Raw genomic sequence first — 20,637 nt, forward strand, 5'->3', positions numbered from 1 at the left:
TTTTACTACCATTAAATGGCACAGTCAATGTGTGTGTGTGTGTGTGTGTGTGTGTGTGTGTGTGTGTGTTTACTCCTGCTTCAGTGCTCTTTACGAGAAACCTGTGTCCAGAATTGAGCCAGAATCAGAATGCATGCAATAAGAATATATCTAAATCTTAGGTCATATATTCTTAAATTTTCACAAGAGTAATAGCTAACTGTATACAGTCTAAAGTGCTTCAGTGCTTCTGAAACTTTAATGCACACACATATAAATTACTTCGGAATTTTGCTAAAATGGAGATTGTGATTATGTAGATCTGGATTTCTAAGAAGCTCTCTAGTGATAACACTGTCCTTGGTCTATGAAATGCCCTGATTACCAAGGGTCTGAAAGCTAAAGATGGAAGGAATTCAATAATACAACAATAATAAAATTGTAAATGCTCATGTGTAAATTAGGACACATTCCCTATCTTGACTCCTTACTCTCAGGTGTATTAGAGATGGACAGTGAGTTTAACAACTCAGACTAATAAAATAGATTAACTAAAGGAGAAGATAAGCAATTTGGTGGTGTTTGCTTTAAAATATGTCTTGTAAAATTCAAACAAAATTATGAAAGCAAAAGTGATTTAGATATAATTGGAAAATTAAATAATGAACATCTATTAAGGATCCAACCTACCTCTTGACTAAGCATTTTCCTAAAACATGATCATATTCAGCCTTCATAACATCCCTAAGAAGTATTATTATATGCACTTAAAATAATGAGAAAAATAAGTTTCAAGGAGTTTAAGCAATGTCTCCAATATTACAAAGATATTAAATGACAATGGAAAAATTTATATCCAGATCTCACTATAGAAAAATACACATTTATGTAGAAATTCTCATGATAGACTTCAAATTTTTCAAACTTTTCAAAATTTTCTACAGATAGATAGTCCTTATATATAAATACATATAACGAGCCTGTATTTCCCTTCCTCCTTCCCTCCCTTTCTTCCTCCAGCCTACCTGCCTGTTAATGATTAGTCAGTAACTAACTTGTGTCACTGTGTTGAGTGCTGTGTTTTGTGGTATATCCTTTTCACTTGTGTTACACGTTAAATTAGAGTTTAAAATTGGCTTAAAATCTATAAGTTGCCTTTTAGTATTGTTGATTGTTTCCTTTGCTGTGCAGGGGCTTTTCATCTTGATGAAGTCCCAATAGTTCATTTCTACTTTTATTTCCCTTGACTTCGGAGGCAGATGGAACTAGAGGGTATTATGCTAAATGAAATAAGTCAGTCAGAGAAAGATACCATGTTTTCACTCATATGTGGAATTTGAGAAACTTAACAAAAGACCATGGGGGAAAGGAAGGGAAAAAATAGTTTCAAACAGAGAGGGAGGCAAACCATAAGAGACTCTTAGTACAGAGAAAAATTGAAGGTTGATGTGGGGGGAGGGGAAAAAGGGTGATGGGCACTGAGGAGGGCACTTGTTGGGATGACCACTGGGTGTTGTATGTGAGTGATGAACCATGGGAATCTACTCCCAAAACCAAGAGCACTGTATACACTGTATGTTAGCTGACTTGACAATAAATTATATTTAAAAAATAAAATTAAGTAAATAAGAGAAAAAAATAATAAAATTGGCTTAAAATATGCAGAAGTCTAACACAGCATTTTTCACATTTCACTCAGTCAAGAAATGTGTTAGGATGATTGGAATTTCAATAATGACCACTCAAAATAGGGGTTCAGTACTGAACTATGTATATGGTTGTTTCATTTTAGCAATTAAAACAAACTTTTCTGAAGCCACTACTCTATGCTTATCTAAGATTAGGTTTATTAATTCTTCTCTATATGTTGTTTGCATTATTTTAAAATATTGTTTTAAAATTTTAGAATATAAGAAAGTAAGAAAGATCAGACTGGATCAAACAAATAGACTATGTGACCTAGAATTACAACATTGGCCCCAAACAATTCCCCATGGCTATGCAAGGTTCACATTTGATACTGAGTATCAATACAATAAGTGTTTTGGAGTTTGTTTGTTTTTTCCCTCCTAAATCCCATTTGTACATTTGTTTTCTATGTTTAAATATTTGTATCATATTTTGTGTTTGAAAGAGATCTGCATTTACTTTATTTCTTAACAAAAACAAGTTACAGTTGATTGCTAAGATTTCAGTTAGGGCATACAGAAACAGTAACACTGAAAGGTTAATTGCCTTATGCAAGGCTATTCAAACGTTATGTTTCCAAATTATTATGTATTCCATATGCATTCCAAATGACACTGCCTATAAAAGTAAGAAATACAAACTATACAGACCATATAGACTTTGTTCTTCATTTAAAGTCTCCCTTGAGGAGATTAAATATAAATATAATATATTTATATTATATATAATATATAAATATAATATAAATATATTTTAATAGGAAAATGTATTAGCAAGGTAAAATAGCTGTTATCAAATTAGCTACACATTAATATCACCTGGGGAATTTAAAAAAAATTCCTTTGCCCAGTCAATATCCCACATCAATAAAATCTGGGTAGATCCCAGACATCAGTATTTTTATTAAAGCTAGCCAGCTGATTCCAATGACTAGGCAAGATTGAAAATCACTGGCCCAAAAACCTAACTGTAGAATAGAACATATAGAATTCTACATTATAATACTTTAGAGTAATTAATATAAAATGATCACACTATATAAAAGTTTTTGTTTATTCAAATTATTAAATAGCATTGGAACAATGTAGTTTTTTTTTTTTTTATAAGAATGGAGAAAACAAATGGAGGATTTGAAAACTTGTTTGTTTTTTTTTTTTTATTTACTATGTTCCCACATGAATTACAGATACTACTACACATTTGATCCTCCCAGAGGGACTACCAAAATGTAAAACTATGTAGTATCTACTGCAATCCTATTGCCACTTACATATGCATGGGCTATTTCTGAAAATAATAGTAATAATGTCTTTGTGAGCAAGAACTGGAGAAGAGGGCTGGGATACAGGAGTGGAAGAGAAATTTAGTTTTCTCATTATACCAAAAGAAATCCAAAGGAATGTAAAAACTACTGAAAGTAATATGTGAATTTAGAAAGGATATAAATACAATGACTATATATATATATATATATATATATATATATATATATATATATATATATTTGGTTATATTTCTCTATGTTAGCAATAACCAAAAATGAAACTAAAAAAAGAAAACTTTTACAAGGGCATCAATAAAATAATGAATATCTAGGAATAAAACTAGTGAAATTTGTATAATACCTTCATACTGAAAACTGTAAAACACTACTGAGAAAAAATGAATTCACACCTAAGAAAATGTAACAATATATCATGTTCATGGATTAGAAAACTCAAATTGTTAAAATTTTCTTGAAATTAGTATAAAGATTTAATGGAACCCCCATCAAAATTCCAGCAAGTTATATTTGAAGAAACTGATTATCCTAAAATATACTGAAATCTAAAGGATCTAGAATAATCAATCAATAATGAAAAAGAAGAAAAAAAATTGGAGAATTTACAGTACCTGATCTCAAAGATTGCTATAAAGCTATGATAATTGAGAAAATGTAGTGTTAAACAAAATGAAACCAGAAATATAAACAAATATATATGGTCAACTCATTTTCAACAAAGGCACAAAATCAATTTAATGAGCTAAAGAAAGTCCTTTTTAGCAAATATTGCTGAAACAATGGCTATCCATAAGGAAAACATAAATCTCAACCTAATATTTCATACAAAAAATTAATTTGAGATGGGGTTCAGTCATTTAAACATACAACTCTTGATTTCGGCTCAGGTAATGATCTCATGGTTCATGGTTCATGGGTTGAGTCTCTCATTGGGCTCCATGCTGACAGCACAGAACCTGCTTGGTTTTCTCTCTCTCTCTCTCTCTCTTTTCTCTCTGTCTGCCCTTCCTTCCCTCAAAAATGGATAAACTTAAAAAATCTGAAATGGTGATAAACATAATGAATATGGAAAAATATTTTAATAATCTTGGAGTAGGCAAATATTTCTTGGACAGAGCACAAATAGCATTAATAATTAATACAAAATTAGTAAATTGGGCTTCAACAAAATTAAAATGTTTTATTCTTTAAAAAGTATCATTAAGAAAATGAATCGGCAAGCAACATATTAAGAAACATCTGCACCATATATATCTGGGAAATTACTTAGATCCAGAATATATAAAATTTTCTATATATCTTACACATTAGCAGACAAAAGACTTGAAAAGATACTTTATAAAATAAAAATATATTTGAATGACAAATAAAGGTTCTTAAAACCATTGATCATGAAGGTGATGCAAATTCAAACCACAATTAGATACCACTATACACCTAACGAAATTGCTCAAATCAAAGAAGCCACACTAAATTTTCATGACAATATAGAGAACTTGAAACTGTCTATTCTAGTTCTTAAAAGGGCAAACATGTATTTACCCTATAACTCAGCAATTTTATATCTAAGTGTTCATGGAAAATGAAAACAAATGTTAACAAAATAAATTTGTACAAGAATGGTTATAGCAGCCTTATTTATAATAATCAACTTCTAAAATAACCCAAGTGAGAATATATCCATTCAACTGAAAACTACTTAGGTATAAAAAAATAATGAATTACTAAGACATAACTAAGAAATCTTTTTAAAACGTCACGCAAATGAAAAATTCACAAGCAAAAGTGTAAATAGTATATGCACCTATTTATAACACACCCAAATACAAGTAAAAATAATCTGTGGTGATAGAGAGGAGTTAGTGGTTGTAGAGAGAAATGCTAGGGGAATTGACTAAAAGGTGAGCAAGAGTACTTTCTAGGGGAATTTAATGTAACAAACATGCTGCATAAAATTGCCAAAACTCATCAAACTGAACATTTCAGATCTGAGCACTTTATTTTATTTTAATTAAAAATGACTTTATTATTAGAATTGCTAGGCATTTGAAAAGTCCAAATGATTATAGTATGGTAAAGAATTATTTTACTCCCTGAATGCTCAGGTGTATTCAGAACAGAAGGGCAGTCTGAAAGATAATTCTTGTTTAAAACAAAACAAAACAAAAAAACAAAACAAAACAAAACACTACTTATTTGGGGCATCGAGATTTAAATGTTCCATACTAATTATAGGCAATAGTATGTGTATATGTGTACATCTGTATTTATATCACATACATGTATCTCCAGAGATTTCTTTATTTGGCATTTGAGGCTATCATGCCCTCATTCTGTCCTGTGCTAGATATTTGTAGTATCAGTTTGCAATTATCTGTCTTCATTTTTCGGGTGATTTCAGTCCTAATGAGAGTACTGAATTTCCTTAAAGTGCACTTTGTTATCATCTGATATATTTCTGACCCAAAGATACAGTTAGTTTTGCCCACCCTTAAAAAGCATACCTTTTGAAAATTTTAGATGGCATTCAAAAAATACAAATGAACTAGTATTTTATTATAGATCCCAACTATAGTATACTTAATTGAGAATATAGAATATAAACAACTGTGTCTAAAATTTCATCCTTTTTGGAGGTGCCAAAGGTTTTATTTTAATCCCAGAGTTAAATAATGCTTCAGCCTACTTGTATCACTTTTTTTTTCCTCTTGAGAACATCCCAAAAAAATGTATCCCACTAAAATGTTTCCAGTAGTATTCAGTAGTGATAATATGTTATATGTTGGCCTTTCATATATAACACATTTCATTTTTTCTGGTTAGCTCTGCAGCAGAGAACAAAATAACACATTATATTATTGGGGAAAATGTTAAGATCCTCAGTGAATATGTGACATGATGCCTATCGCATGTATATATTATATATTAAATATCCTAAAAAATAGTATTTTAATGAAGCAATAGATATCTAGAAAATTGAAATTGTACACTGTTACACTAGTAATGTTGTATTATTGCTTTAGAAAATAAAATATCACTTGTAAATTTGTCATGTGTTTTATTCAACTGCTGATTAGGAAAAAATGGCTTGGGAAAATTTATATCTTGAGGTATAGAACTCAGTTGGCTATCAATTTGAAAATATAATACATAAATTAATTTTAGAGAAAATTTAGTAAGAAGATTTTAGCTTGTGATTTAAGAAATTCTGGCAATTCATCTCTACAAAAACAAAACAAAACAAAACAAAAAACAAAAAACAAAAACAGGGATGTGGGGGGCTTGTTGTCCTTGCTAATGTTTTTTGTTCGTAATCACCCCTTTCCATCTTCTAGTTTAGGAAACATGATTACAAATAGATAACTAACATGCAACAACTTTTGTTACCAAAAAGAACAACAAAAAAACAAAAACTCCAGTAAATATAGTCATAGAAACACTGAAGCAAAAGAACTGTGAGAACAGTAAACTGTAACCTCAGTCATGGTAGCTGCTTGTTTCTTTTATTCCAGATTATAACGTCATAGAGTCAGAAGTATGACACCAGAATTGGAGTACCTTCTCTTGTAGAAATCCTTGTCCTCCATTGGGGGCAGGATGACGATCTGTTAGCTATCAGAGCATAACTTCTTTATGTCATTCTTTCCATTTTTTTAAATCAACTTTGTATAATTCTGATCTCCCAGCTAAATTCTCCTTAATGTTTCTGTTAGTATCATATGGAAATGAATCACCTATAAATGCTGCTTTACAAAAGTTCTAAACCTCCTTGATATTATGAGTTCCTCAACAATGATAAGGGAACATATTCTTTTCCTTATTTTCTATAGCAGGTAGCATCTACTGACACATACTTTTTGGTGACATGAATATAGTAAATATTAGATATATACCATTATTAATGGCTGAGTTTTTTTGGTCTTTTTGAAATTACTGTTCCTGCCTCTTCTGTCACAGGAGAGGACCATATGACCCAGAGAGGCATCTTCCCCTGGACCACAATTAGTATACAATGGTCATGTTATTCATGTTTAATGTTTATTTATTTTTGAGTGAGTGAGTGAGAGAGAGAGAGAGAGAGAGAGAGAGAGAGGAAGAGAGAGAGAAAGAGAGGGAAGGACAGAGAGGGAGACACAGTATCTGAAGCAGGCTCCAGGCTCTGAGCTGTCAGCACAGAGCCCATCGCCAGGCTGGGATTTACAAACATTGAGATCATGACCTGAGCCGAAGTCAGACAGTTAACCAACTAAGCCACCCAGGCACCACCCGTGTTTAAAAAAAGAAAAAAAGAAAGAAAGAGAAAGAAAATATTTCACAGTTTATACCTGATAGATGATTTTTTCATCTTTAGTATTAAATGTAAAGAGGAGAGCAGTGCAAGGATAATAAGTGGCTAGACAATATCCTCAGGAACACAGATTTTTATCAATCTATTCTTAACTAATGGCTAGCTATCGCCTTGCAGGTCTGAAATAGAAAGACCAAGAAAGCAAAAGAAGAAGCCCTTCTATTTTGAGAAAACAAAAACAAAAACAAAAACAAAAAAGAACCTAACGTGGTCTTTCTGGAAGTCTCATATAACACCTCTACTTAAATTTCAATAGTCTGCACTTAGTCACATGATGAAAGCTCCCTATAAAGGGAGATGGGAAATGTGATGACTTATTCTGAATAGCAAAGCGTCAACCTGAGATTTAGGGGTTCTGTTTCTAAGAGGTAAATAAAAACTGGTTATAGGGGTAGCCAATTTAGGAGTCTCCGTTAAAAAACCTAACAAAGCCAATTAAAGCCACTGGAGGTAATTTCCATGGTTACTGAAAGAGGGACTATTTCTTTCCTTTTGAGATTGTAAGTATTATTCCTTAAATTCCCATGGATCATTTTATTTCACTGTTTATTTTTATTTATTTTTGTTTGTTTCAAGTTTTTATTTAAATTCTAGTTAGTTAACATAGTGTACTATTGGTTTCAGGAGCAGAATTTAGTGTTTCATCGCTTACATATAATACCCAGTGCTCATCCTAACAAGTGCCCTCCTTAATCTCCATCACCTATTTAGCCCATCCTCCTATTCACCTTCCCTCCTGCAACCTGCAGTTTGTTCTCTATAGTTAAGAGTCTCTTGGGGTGCCTGGGTGGCTCAGTCAGTTAAGTGCCTGACTCTTGATTTCGGCCTGAGTCATGATCTCATGGTTCATAGGGTTGAGCCTTGCATCAGACTCTGTGCTGACAGCATGGAGCTTGCCTGAGATTCTCTCTCTCTGCCCCTCCCTACTCTCTTTCCCTGTCTCTCAAAATAAATAAACATTAAAAAAAAAAGAGCCTCTTATGGTTTGCTTTTTTTTTTTTTTGCCATGGGTCATTTTAAAAACCACAATAAAAACAACATTCTCAGAAGGCACCAATAAAGTATGAAGCAACTTAGAAGTGGAGAAAAGATGATAGGGCTCTTTGTAAATACCTGTATCCAAATTGTTCCTGAGGTTAAGTCCATCTACTCCCTGGAATCAAGGCAGAAATTTTCTTTTGCCACTGGTTTGCATTGGACGAGAGTCCTGCCTAAGGCAAACATTATACTATTTTATTGCTTAAAAATATTAGGGACTCCTTGGAGGCACTTGGGTGACTCAGTTGGTCAAGTGTCTGAATTCAGCTCAGGTCATGATCTCATAGTTCATGAGTTCAAGTCCTGCGTCGGGCTCTGTGCTGATAGCAACGGAGCCTGGAACCCACTTAAGTTCTGTGTGTGTCTCTCTCTCTCAAAAATAAAAAAAAATATTAGGGACTCTTCATGTTAATGTTCTTATCTGTGTGTGCTGACTTACATCATTCCCAGGCTATTTCATTGGTTTATAATTACCTGGGAAATGCGATCTGTTCCCATAAGAAGCCTCAGAATTAGTCTTTATTTAAAAGTAATTTGCAAATCCAGGCTTCCATGAAGATGGGAGACGGTACAAACACTACAAAGTGAGGGTTGCATTTTTTGAGCATATTCTCTACGGGACATATGCTATTACAGCCTCTAAGCCGCAGCTTGCTTTGCATTGTGCAGTGTTTGGTGGATCTGAGAATTAATTTCATGTTACTTCTCATCAATCAGGGTAATATTCCTCCACGAACACTTACATGCGCAGCCTGTTCTTCTAGGGGAAGTGGAAAGAATATGTGGATGCACCAGCAGTTCAGACTTAACAATGCCAGCTGCAGCTTGTTCCAGGGGGATCCTACTAGTTCTGCTTCACTTTTGAATTTTCATTTATTCTTTCAACTTTTATATTATTCTTCTAGGTAGAGAAGAGAAAGGCTGATAAAGTAAAACAAACTGCCGATGACATATTTTCTTTATAAAGAGGTGAATCTATTATAAGCTAGCTCTCTGGAAGCTCCAATAATGACATTTCTAAAGTTATATGTCAATGCAATGTAATTTTCAGTGGAAAGTTTTGTGAATTCACATTATGCAGTTTTAGAAAGTGTCATATTACATCCTGTAATGCCATCTATTACACTTGACAAGAATTTATGATTTTTTTTTCTTATTTAGAAATGTGTATTGTGACTTTATGGTTGTGAACTGGGGGGAGACAGCTTTATTCCATCTTTGCCAACATACTGCACATCACCTGCCAAACCCCTTCTATCCCATTTATCATTCTCTTCTCAACAGCCTGTTGTCTTGACAGCTTGTATGGTAATATTGTATAAACAAATTTGCATTTGTGAACCAGAGAGGAAGAGGAACCCAAACCTCTAAAATACGAAGGTACAGGTAGGGCAATGTGCTTCAGAGTCATTCTTGAATCCCCATTACAGATTCTGATAGTCATGTTGTAGCAATTCCACTTATGTTTCCTCACCCAGCTTACAAAATCAAAAAAGCCTTTTCCTATCTTTTTTCTAAGTATTGATTCTATGTTTTACTTTAAAAGCAATTCAGGGCAACTAAAAAGGGAGTCTACCAAAATATTTGTAAATATACAGTTGATTATATTCCTGTAGTTGGCCTAACCCTGTTAAATCAGAGTCATCAGACAATTGCTCAAATCACTTTACATTTTTGGATGAATAATATCAAACTCTGATTTGGGGGGCGATAGTGAGGCATAGTGAAAAGAACCCGAGCACTAAAGTCAGAATTTGATTTAAATCCTAATTCTGTCTCCTACTCATGTACAATTTAAAGTAATTATTATTTTTTTAAATTTTTTTATTGCTTATTTTTGAGAAAGAGAAAGCACGATCAGGGGATGAGGAGAGAGAGGGAGACACAGAATCCGAAGCAGGATCCAGGCTCTGAGCTGTCAGCACAGAGCCCAAAGTGGGGCTCGAACCCATGAACCACGAGATCATGACCTGAGCCAAAGTCGATGCTTAACCGACTGAGCCACCCAGGTGCCCCTAAACTAATTATGTATCTTCTTTGTGCTTCAGTTTCCCAAAGGCTAAGAATTAAAATGAAATACATAGTACTGAACACCTGGCTTAATAAATAGTAAGTAGTGATAATTAAGCAGTAGTAGTAATTATTCAGTAACTAGTTACTTAAATAACAATAATAGTAAATAAATAGAAAAAAATAGTAAAAATTAGCAAATAGTAAATAAAAACTTAGAAGATGTGGATTTCAATACCAACTTTATCTTCAACAAGTTATGTGAATTTAGGAGGAAGAAAGTGATATTTATTTTTTTTAAAATTATTTTTAATGTTAAATTTATTTTTGAGAGAGAGAGAGAGAGAGAGAGAGACAGAATGTGAGTAGGGGAGGAGCAGAGAGAGACACACAGAATCTGAAGAAGGCTCCAGGCTCCAAGCTGTCAACACAGAGCCCAACATGGGGCTTGAACTCACAAACTGCAAGATCATGACCTGAGCTGAAGATGGACACCTAACCAACTGAGCCACCCAGGTGTCCAGAAAAGTGATATTTATTTAAAAGACTGCTATATTGCAGGCACTGCTTTCGGTATTTACATTTATAATCTTATTATTTTAAGTGAATAATATTAAATGATTTTACTATAACATTGTGAGGAATCTTGTTTATGTATGTATGTATGTATGTATTATTTATTTACAGATTTATTTATTTTTGAGAGAGAGAGTGTGCAAGTGGGGAAGGGACAGAGAGAGGGTAGGACAGAAGATCCAAAGTGGGCTCTACACTGACAGCAGCGAGCCTGATGCTGAGTTCGAACTCACCAACTATGAGTTCATGACCTGAGCCAAAGTCAAATGCTCAACCCACTGAGCACCCAGGGGCCCCACATCCTACTTATTTTATACACAAAGATCAAGTATTGGTAACTTGCTCAAGGTCACATGTAAGTATTAATCGTATAAGACCCTCAAATTTTGTGGGGAATCACATTCCTAATCCTAAAATTTGAAAGGTTACAAGACGCCTGGAGTCTTTTAATCAAATGTGTACTTTAATTTTACTATCTGCATATATGTCTAATTATCATATCTATAAAACATTTTTGCTTGTAATATTCTTCCTAGATAATAGTATTTTTTTAATTATATAAGTGACACATACAGTACTCTTTATGGAAGTGTGAAACTATGTAATACAGGAAAGTAGAAACAAACAACTCACAGCCACATATCATAACCTTCATTATGTTTCTCTAAGAAAATAAATAAATTACATATTGTGCAGTATATATTTTACTAAGAATTGCATACAAGTAATTTCCCTAAGTCATTAAAAATTCTTACAAATGCCATTTCTTTGGCTGTATAATATTTATCTTGTGGATGTGCCTTAGTTTAGCTAGAGTTCTCTAGAGTTTGGTATTTAAGTTCTTGATATATTTTTTTTTCCAATTTGAATAAGGAAGATAATGTTCACAATAAAAATTCTTTCTTCTACAGTTAAATATATGCATATATGTTTCAATAGAGTCTTCTTCAGTGACATTCACCTCATTTCATATTTCATAGTCTTTATGTCTTATCTTGTCCTTGGCATACATTCTCAGGTTCCTCGTACAGGCACTAACATTCTTAGATCGAATGTGACACATTTGTTAGTTACTTAACAAAGTGAAAGATTCTTTCTGCTTGATATTCTTGAAAGTATTTCTCACATAAGGTGTATTTATAAATTTATCATTCACACTTAGAGTTTTTGTGATTATATCAATCAGTAATTATGAACATAAAGAACCAGACTACTTTTTAATGTAAAATAGTTACCAAACCTTTCTTTGGGATTATAAAACTCAGGTGGGAGGTGAAGAAAGAGGGCAATTGACAGAAAATTTCATTTACTTGCAAACATACAATTATATATATATTAAATAAATGTCTGCGGTGGGGTGAGAGATATTCATCTCATAAAACCAAGTAAAAAATGATATATGCACGTGTGCACACACACACAGGCACACATAACCCTTCAATCAGTATGTAGATACCAGTTATAAATGCATACAAAGGATACTGCTAATTATCTCTAAGACTATATATACAACATGTGCATGCACACAAGTGCCACACCTAGAAAAGAGAGAGAGTATAAGTGAATGCTAGCTGTAGGGCAGATCCCCGTAAGCATCAGGATTTATGTATAGTTACGTTTGTCATTGAATATTAAACTGTGTGTCCATTTGAAATCTTGTAGGAATTGGTACCAAAACTGACGAAAATTTTTCCTATATTCTTATTATTTTGTTCCTAGGCTAATCTCTGAAAAAAATATTTCTAACTACTAATTATAATGAATGGAGTATCTTTGTTGTAGTATTGTGTATGGGGGAACATTAGGAGCAGAGTAAGCTTTTTTAATATTCTGCTTTATTTTTCAGACAGAGAGAGACAGAGCATGGGTGGAGGAGAAGCAGAGAGAGAGGGAGACACAGAATCTGAAGCAGGATCCAAGCTCTGAGCTGTCAGCATAGAGCCTGATGCAGGGCTTGAACTCACGGGCTGTGAGGTTAAGGCCTGAGCCAAAGTCAGACACTTAACCAACTGAGCCACCCAGGTGCCCCAGAGATAGCTTTTTAAAAAGAAATTTCTTTGGTTTTGAGCAACTGCTCTAAATCATTTATCTAACCAATATGCTTTGTAAAGTGCATAATGAACTCAGCCAAGAATGTCAGAGTCAAAAATGTGTTAATAAAATTGAGTAACAAACCATTCAAATACTATTTTTCTTCTTTTTAATACTCCTATTTAGAGGTTTAGATTTGATCTAAAATTTAGTGTCTTAATACTTTGAAAAGTTAAGGTCAAGATACATCCATGTATGTAAATATATGCAAATATATGTATGGATATATACATACATGTGTATGTATATTTGCATACATTTTTTTATATGCACAAACACACATCACTTCATCACTTAGTATGCACTCAGGTTTTTTTTAGGATTTTGATCTCATTAAAATATATTCATTTTTGTGTATAAATTCATGGAGAATTGCACTAAAATGGAAATATTTTTAATTTTCTAGTACTGTTAGTTTTTTTAGTATGGTTAGTATTAAGTAGTATAATTTTTTCTCTTAGACCTCTTTTTACACTGAATCATTTTAAATTCTATTCAAAAACAGGTAAAGCATTTAATTATTCCTTTGTTTTCCATCATAGATTAAGAAAAATATTAAGTTTACATCTAGGATAGTTTTATTTACTCCACCATACCCCAAATACCTTAGAGAAGCCATAGTTTATATGGTTTACAATAATCAGGAGAAATAATGCTTCCAGTATGAAGGAAAAGGTAGATGAAGAAAAAGCATGTTTTAGCAACACCACTGTCTGATGGCCGATCTCACTTTCTGCTAACCTACTTAGTCTCTATTGTCAAATCGTCTCTTATTTTCATGTGCAAAATCATTTCAAAAGAGCAGATTTTAGAAAGTCAGGATGAAAACATAGGCTTTATTTTTTAGGACCAAATGACCATCTATAAAAAAATACTGAAAGAGACTAATAAGAAGAGGAAACAGTTGTGCTAGATGATGGTGATCAATACTTGTTGAGCCTTAGACTATGATCTAATTATGTATATACATGGTAGTATGGCCTCTTGTCCTTCACATATTGTCTTCAAGATTCCCTTTTATCAATGTATTTTCTTTCAAATGATTTTAATGCACATTTAAATCTGGTATCAGCTGAATACAAGGGATTTATTACAAATTGAGAAACAACACACTGTGCCATTCAGGGTCCCTCAATTATAGTGATGTCCTTAGATTCCTGAACCCCTAAGTGATGAAGTCTTTTCTGGTTTATGGATTTGAACTGTATGACATCAGGGCCCTTCTACATCCTTGGTATCCACCACGTCTAAGCCGATGACTTCTAAATATAAGTACTTGTGACTCTGCCTGACTCCACTCTGGAAATGCTTTTCAGGGCAATAATGTCCCTCTCTTCCTAAAGAGAGACATTAACAAATGACTGCTATTAGCTGGTGAATAAATATCCCGACTCTCCCCTTTGTTGGGGGGTTACTCTAAGTATTCTATACTACCTCATAGAATTTCCTGGTATAATGGATCCCATTCCTGCAGTAACCTGCTCAATAATGTACTTCTATTTTTCCTCCCTACCTTGGTAACTTCCCTACCCACCTACGAGTGGTTTCTGGAATCCTCTCCCAAATAAACCACTTGTAATCAAATCTTTATGGGTGCAGTTTCTAATTCTTGGAAAATCTAACTTAAGAAAGGATTTATGTAGTCATTTACTCAACAAACATGCATTAATGCCTGTCATGTTCTGAGCTTATAGGGTTTATACGAATAAATGGAAAAGACATAAATCCCTTTCCTCATTGAGTTCATGTGCTAATGGCCAACTGGGGATTCAGGACATATAATAAAAGAATATAAAAATACTTTATTGGAGGGTAAGAAGTGCTATAGTGAGAAATAAGGAAGGGAAGGAAATAGAGAATATGTGTGAAGGAGGAATTTCAAATAAGAGTGTTAATGCTGTATTAAGAGAGTGACCATGAAGACTAACAAAAAGAAAATGACTGAGTCATGTCATTATCTGGGAGAAAGAGCATTCCAGGAAGAAACATGCTTGGAGAAATAAGCAGGCCTGAAGTATCCAAGGGACTTCAGGGAGATGGGATAGCTGAAGTGGAGAAAGAAGGTCATGAGTGGTAAGACAGCTCAGGAAGACTATCCATTGTTGAGTAAGGGCACTGACATCAGGCACAAGGCTTTCTGTGGTAACTCTTGCTATTTCTTCTCCTTGAAAAAGGGCACATGGATTTTTTAAAGCTTATTTATTTTGTGCGTGTATGAGAGAGAGAGAGAGAGAGAGAGAGAGAGAATATGCAGGGAAGGGGTAGAGAGAAAGGGAGAGAGAGGATCCCAAGCAGGCTCTGCACTGTCAGTGCAAAGCCCAACACAGGGCTCAATCCCAGGAATCATGAGATCATGACCTAAAGCTGAAATCAAGAGACAGATGCTTAACCAACTGAGCCACCCAGGCATCCCGAGATGATACAGATTTGACCTCTTTTTTTTCCTGACTAAGAATTCCACATAATTTTTTAGATCTATGACAAAATAAAGTGAAGATTTGAAGGACTGCTAGATGACTGCAGTAACACATTAACCCAGATCTTAGAACTGCCATGATGAATTCTTTATCCTGTATACATTCTGGATAATTTACCTTTTTTTGCAGCTTCGGTGCTTATTCTTACCTATAAAGCTAGAAGAGTGGCATATATACTGATAAACTCAACAGTAGGTAGTAACAAGTAACTTATCTTTGAAAGATTATTGAGAATCTTATACAAAATAAAATGTGTCTGGTAATAAGATATATTGATTACAGGTCAATAATTTGATTTCTTGACTAGGTTCATTGACTAGAAGTAACAAATAGGTCTATCATTTCAACTAGGATTGCACTTTTTTTAAAACATGAATATTTTTTATTTCATTATAATTGGTACAGTAAAAATTGTGTATGTGAAGAGATTTTTAAGTAAATATTATGGGCCATCTTTTAAAATTGGTATTAGTATTTTCAGATTCCAAGTTGATTTTTATGTCTTGGTTTGAAGACACTCATAACAGCTTATACTTATTGAGTGTTTTCTCTGTGTTAGGTTTAAGGTTAAGCCTGATTCATGGAAACCTCCTACCAACTCAACAAGAAAAGTATATTGAATAGCTGAGAATACTAAAACTAAGGTTATAATACATTACTTGTCTCAAAGCCCACAGCTCTTAAACTCTGGGCCCAGGACTTGAATCCATATCATCCGACCCAATAACTACACTATAAACTATTCTGCAAGTGGAACACAAGTAATTCCCCCAAACAAAGTTCTTCATTGCTTCTTCCTTTTGCCATTTTACACTAAGATTTCAGTTCTATGGACTCTAAGAGCTGACTAAAATTGTATACATGTCAAAAGCCGTGTCAAAGGTAATTCAAGAAAAATATAGTTGCCTTCACCATTAAACCCTAAATACACAGTAGTTCTACATGAGAGGGTAAAATGTATATTCATACAGTGATTATAAATTTATACTCAGAGATAAATATGGACATTACAAAGCCTTCAATAACAAGATTTATTATTCATGCACTTTGTGTTGTTATTGTTGTTTCCCATAATATGGCATACTTTAGACTTAGAGGGAAACAAGGTAGCTCATTTAAAAAAAAAAAAGGCAGTCTCACTCTCTCTCAATACAGAACATGCCCCTTACTTGACTTACAGTTCAACTAGGTGCTACATATCAATAAATGATCACATTAGCCTTTATCTTATCATTTCCTCATTGGCTGCCTAGTCAGCAAGGTATTGATTTTTTTTTTTTAAGATTCTGCTTACAGTACATGATGGTTTGCTTGGCTTTACTCCCAAATGTCTTTAAAAACCTTAGTAGTGCACTTCCCTGTTAGATGTCTTTATTCACCTTTTAATAAGCCTGCCTTTCCTCCTATAATAATACTGCATCTGCTGTAGAATCATATTTATCAGAGAGACAGCAGGCTATGAAAGAAATTTTAAAAACCAATGCTTGAGCTGAATTTAATTTGAGAATTCAAATAAAGGTGCCAATAAAATTCACATTTTAATACAGCCATTAGACGCATGCAGAAAGCAAAGTATCTCAATGGATAATATAAATCATCATTAAATTTGCATTAATTTAGCTCACTCAAATATTCCTTCAACTTCTAATGTTTCACTATAAACAATGAAAAAAACAGAATTGTCCTTCATATCATAATCTAGTGGGTTTAAGAAAGAAAATAACTGGCACTTTAAAACATATATCCCGTGATCTATCATATCAATAAAATTAATATCCATGGTGAAAGTTGGTTGCAAGTGCTGTTACAAAACCAGGGTGACTCTTCTGACTGGCATCAGCAACTAGGTAAACAGGGAGGAAGGAGGAACCCACTGAACCGGTGACTGGTCTACCTCACTAGCATCATATTTCCCAATTCACTTATCCATGTACCACTTGCACAAATTTGCTATTCGCTAATATCACTTCTACCAGTATTTACTTAGTGTTTTCTTTCAATTGTTTCACTTAAAATTTTTTTTAATCTTTATTTTTGAGAGAAAGAGAGAGACAGAGTGTAGGCTGAGGAGGAACAGAGAGAGGAGGACAGAATCCAAAGCAGGATCCAGGCTCCAAGCTGTCAGCACAGAGCCCGATGTGGGGCTCAAACCCACAAACTGTGAGATAATGACCTGAGCCAAAACAGATGCTCAACCGACTGAGCCACCCAGGCACCCCAAATTGTTTAACTTTTTAAAATTTAGCTTCACCATGAGCCAAAGATTCTTAATATTATGATCTGATATGCTGGCTTATATATTTTATTTTATTTCATTTATATTTTTTAGAGAGGGAGAGCACGAGAAGGGTAGGGGGCAAAGGAGGAAAGAGAGAGAGAGGAGGGAGGAGCGGGGTGGGAGGCGAGAGAGAGAGGAGAGGAGAGAGGGGGGAGGAGAGAGAGAGGTAGGGAGGAGAGAGAGAGAATCTTAAGCAGGCTCAAAGCAAGATCAATGAGGCGCTCGAACCCACGACCCAGGGATCATGACCTGAGCTGAAATCAAATCGGATGCTTAAATGACTGATCCACCCAGACATCACTGGTTTATATATTTTAAATAGAGATTTAAAATACATAATTATTCTGTGTACTATGTAAAATCATTTTTTTGTTTACATGACATATGCTTGCTATACATAGGAATTATTACTTTATGGCAGTTTTTCCCAAATATTTTCAAGAGTAAAATACACATACAAGCACATACTCATATACTCATAGACAAACACATGAATTGGAGACATTCTACTATACACACACACACACACACACACACACACACACACACACACAGTGGGGTATTACTCAGCCATTGAAAAGAATGAAATCTTGCCATCTGCAACAACATGCAAGGAGCTAGAATGTATTATGCTAAGCAAAGTAAGTCAGTCAGAGAAAGACAAATACCATATGATTTCACTCATATGTGGAATTTAAGAAAACAGATGAACACATGGGAAGGGGGAGGAAGAGAAGAGAGGGAAACAAACCACAAGAGACTCTTAACAATAGAGAATAAACTGAGGGTTGATGGAGGGGGGGTGGGTTGGTGATGGGCTACATGGGTGATGGCTATTAAAAATGGCACTTGTGATGAGTACTTAGTGTTGTACATAAGTGATGAATCACTGAATTCTACTCCTGAAAGAAATATTGCACTGTATGTTAACTAACTAAAATTTAAATTAAAAAATCTAATTCAAACTGAAAACACAAAAACAAACAAAAACTTCCAGGACCCTGATATGTCTCTCTTGTATAAGAAATTTAAGAAAATGAAAATAAGTCAAGGAGAGTTCAAAGATGGATGCTTAGCAATGAATGACTATTTTTCACAGAGTTTAAAGAGAACACTGAACATAAGACTTAGAATTTGATCTAGATTTCCTTAAGAAAAAGTGGGAAGAAATAAAAGTTGCCAGGGAAAAAAGAAAACCAAATATTATAGAGAAAAATGGCTGTGACAACAAAATGAATCACACTAACTATGACATATCAGTATAACAATGTGGGAATTCTGTATCTTGAAGCCAAAAGTCAGCTACATCTTTGAGGAGATGATAAATTTATTTTGAGTAATAGTTTGAAGGTTAATTCTAAACTGCTGAAAAACTTGACCCAAAGAATAATATTTGATGGCAATCTGGATTACTCTGATTGCATGCTAATAATATCCTTGACACAACCTTATTAAACATAGGAAATTACATAAAGATATAAAAATGCATTGTTGACAAACTTGCAGATGACACAAATCTGGGAGAAGTAACTAAAATGTGGCGTGATGTAATTATGAGGCAGCTATGCTCAACAATCTGAGGTGAGGGATTGATAAAGAAAGAACTGTAATAGATATAAAAGGAAATAACAAAGTGTATGATATTCAGGAGATTAAATATACCAGCTCTTTCTCACCAAACAGAATTTTTGCTGAGACTTGAGAGAAAATTGTTCTGAGGGATTTTTAATAGTACTCCCAACATCATTTTTGCACAGATGCAGTAAGTTTTATATAAAATGATATATTTTGTATGATGTTTCTGAAATGAATGGCAAATTACTGAGGCAAAAGTCAAAAGAGACTTTGATATCATTTCTCAAACTGGTCTGTTGACTGTGATTAGACAACACATAATCAAGGTTCTGGCTTTTGGAAAGAATTTGGAGTGTAGTAACAATTCTTCATTGCATATTAAGAATAGATTTAGGTGATATAAACATTCAACTGGACAATGGGTAGGTAAAAAGTCATCAAAATTGTCACCAAAACAGGAGAGATGACCAAATGCATACCAACCATAATTCTGTGCCTTATCTCTCCAATAATGGATAAATAATTCCCTTTTGGTAAATGGGTCATGCATGTGGAACTCAAATGAAGATAGAAAAGATTCCAAATACAATCATCTAGGTAACATGTTTGAGGTAAAAAAAACAAAATACCTGGATTTCACACTACATTTACTCAGTGTGATCTTACTGTAATTTGGTAGGGAAGAGGAAGAAATAAAGAAGTAATAAGCTTCAAAGAAAAGGTATGAGAAAAGATAAAAAATGGAGAGATAGGAGAAAAAAACAGGAATGGTGATGGTGGAGGAGACGTAAACTAAAGTTAAATTTCCTGATAAAAGTAAGGAAAACTTCATCTTACTCTATTCAGAATGAAAATTTCATCTTACTCAAAAGGTTGATAAAGGAAATTGAGCTTTGTAGGTGTATGAATTAATGATATTTATGAATCACTGTATAAGTATATTTTGTAATACAGTAAAATCTGTTGGGTTGGAAACAAATACACAGAAAGCTGAGATTTTCTTCTTTTCCAATGCAAATTAACAGACTGGCTAAATTAGTAACAGTGATCCAAATTTTCTTCCACCAGAGATTTGAGTAAACTTCCTTTCTTATATTTTGAAAATAATTTAGATTTAATAAATAAATCAATTTTCTATGAGATTTATATATCTATAGGAGAAAATATTTTATTGAAAACATTATTTTAATTGAAACTACCACTTTGAAACACCCTCAACAGTAAACTGAAACCTTTGTGAACTACATATGCATTCTTGGTATTGTATAATTTCCCTTCTTTTAGGCATTGAAAC

The 20,637-nt window shown here is 33.7% G+C and overlaps 1 protein-coding gene across 4 annotated transcripts in view; it reads right to left on the bottom strand.

The window, feature by feature from the left end:
- LRP1B (LDL receptor related protein 1B) overlaps positions 1-20,637 on the bottom strand; it is a 1,907,075-nt gene that overhangs the window by 164,562 nt on the left and 1,721,876 nt on the right. The gene's annotated exons all lie outside the window — the stretch shown is intronic.

This window comes from Puma concolor, chromosome C1 (genome assembly GCF_028749965.1).
Source record: "Puma concolor isolate L17-30 chromosome C1, mPumCon1.1.hap2, whole genome shotgun sequence".
In the NCBI taxonomy this organism is placed as follows: Eukaryota; Metazoa; Chordata; class Mammalia; order Carnivora; family Felidae; genus Puma; species Puma concolor.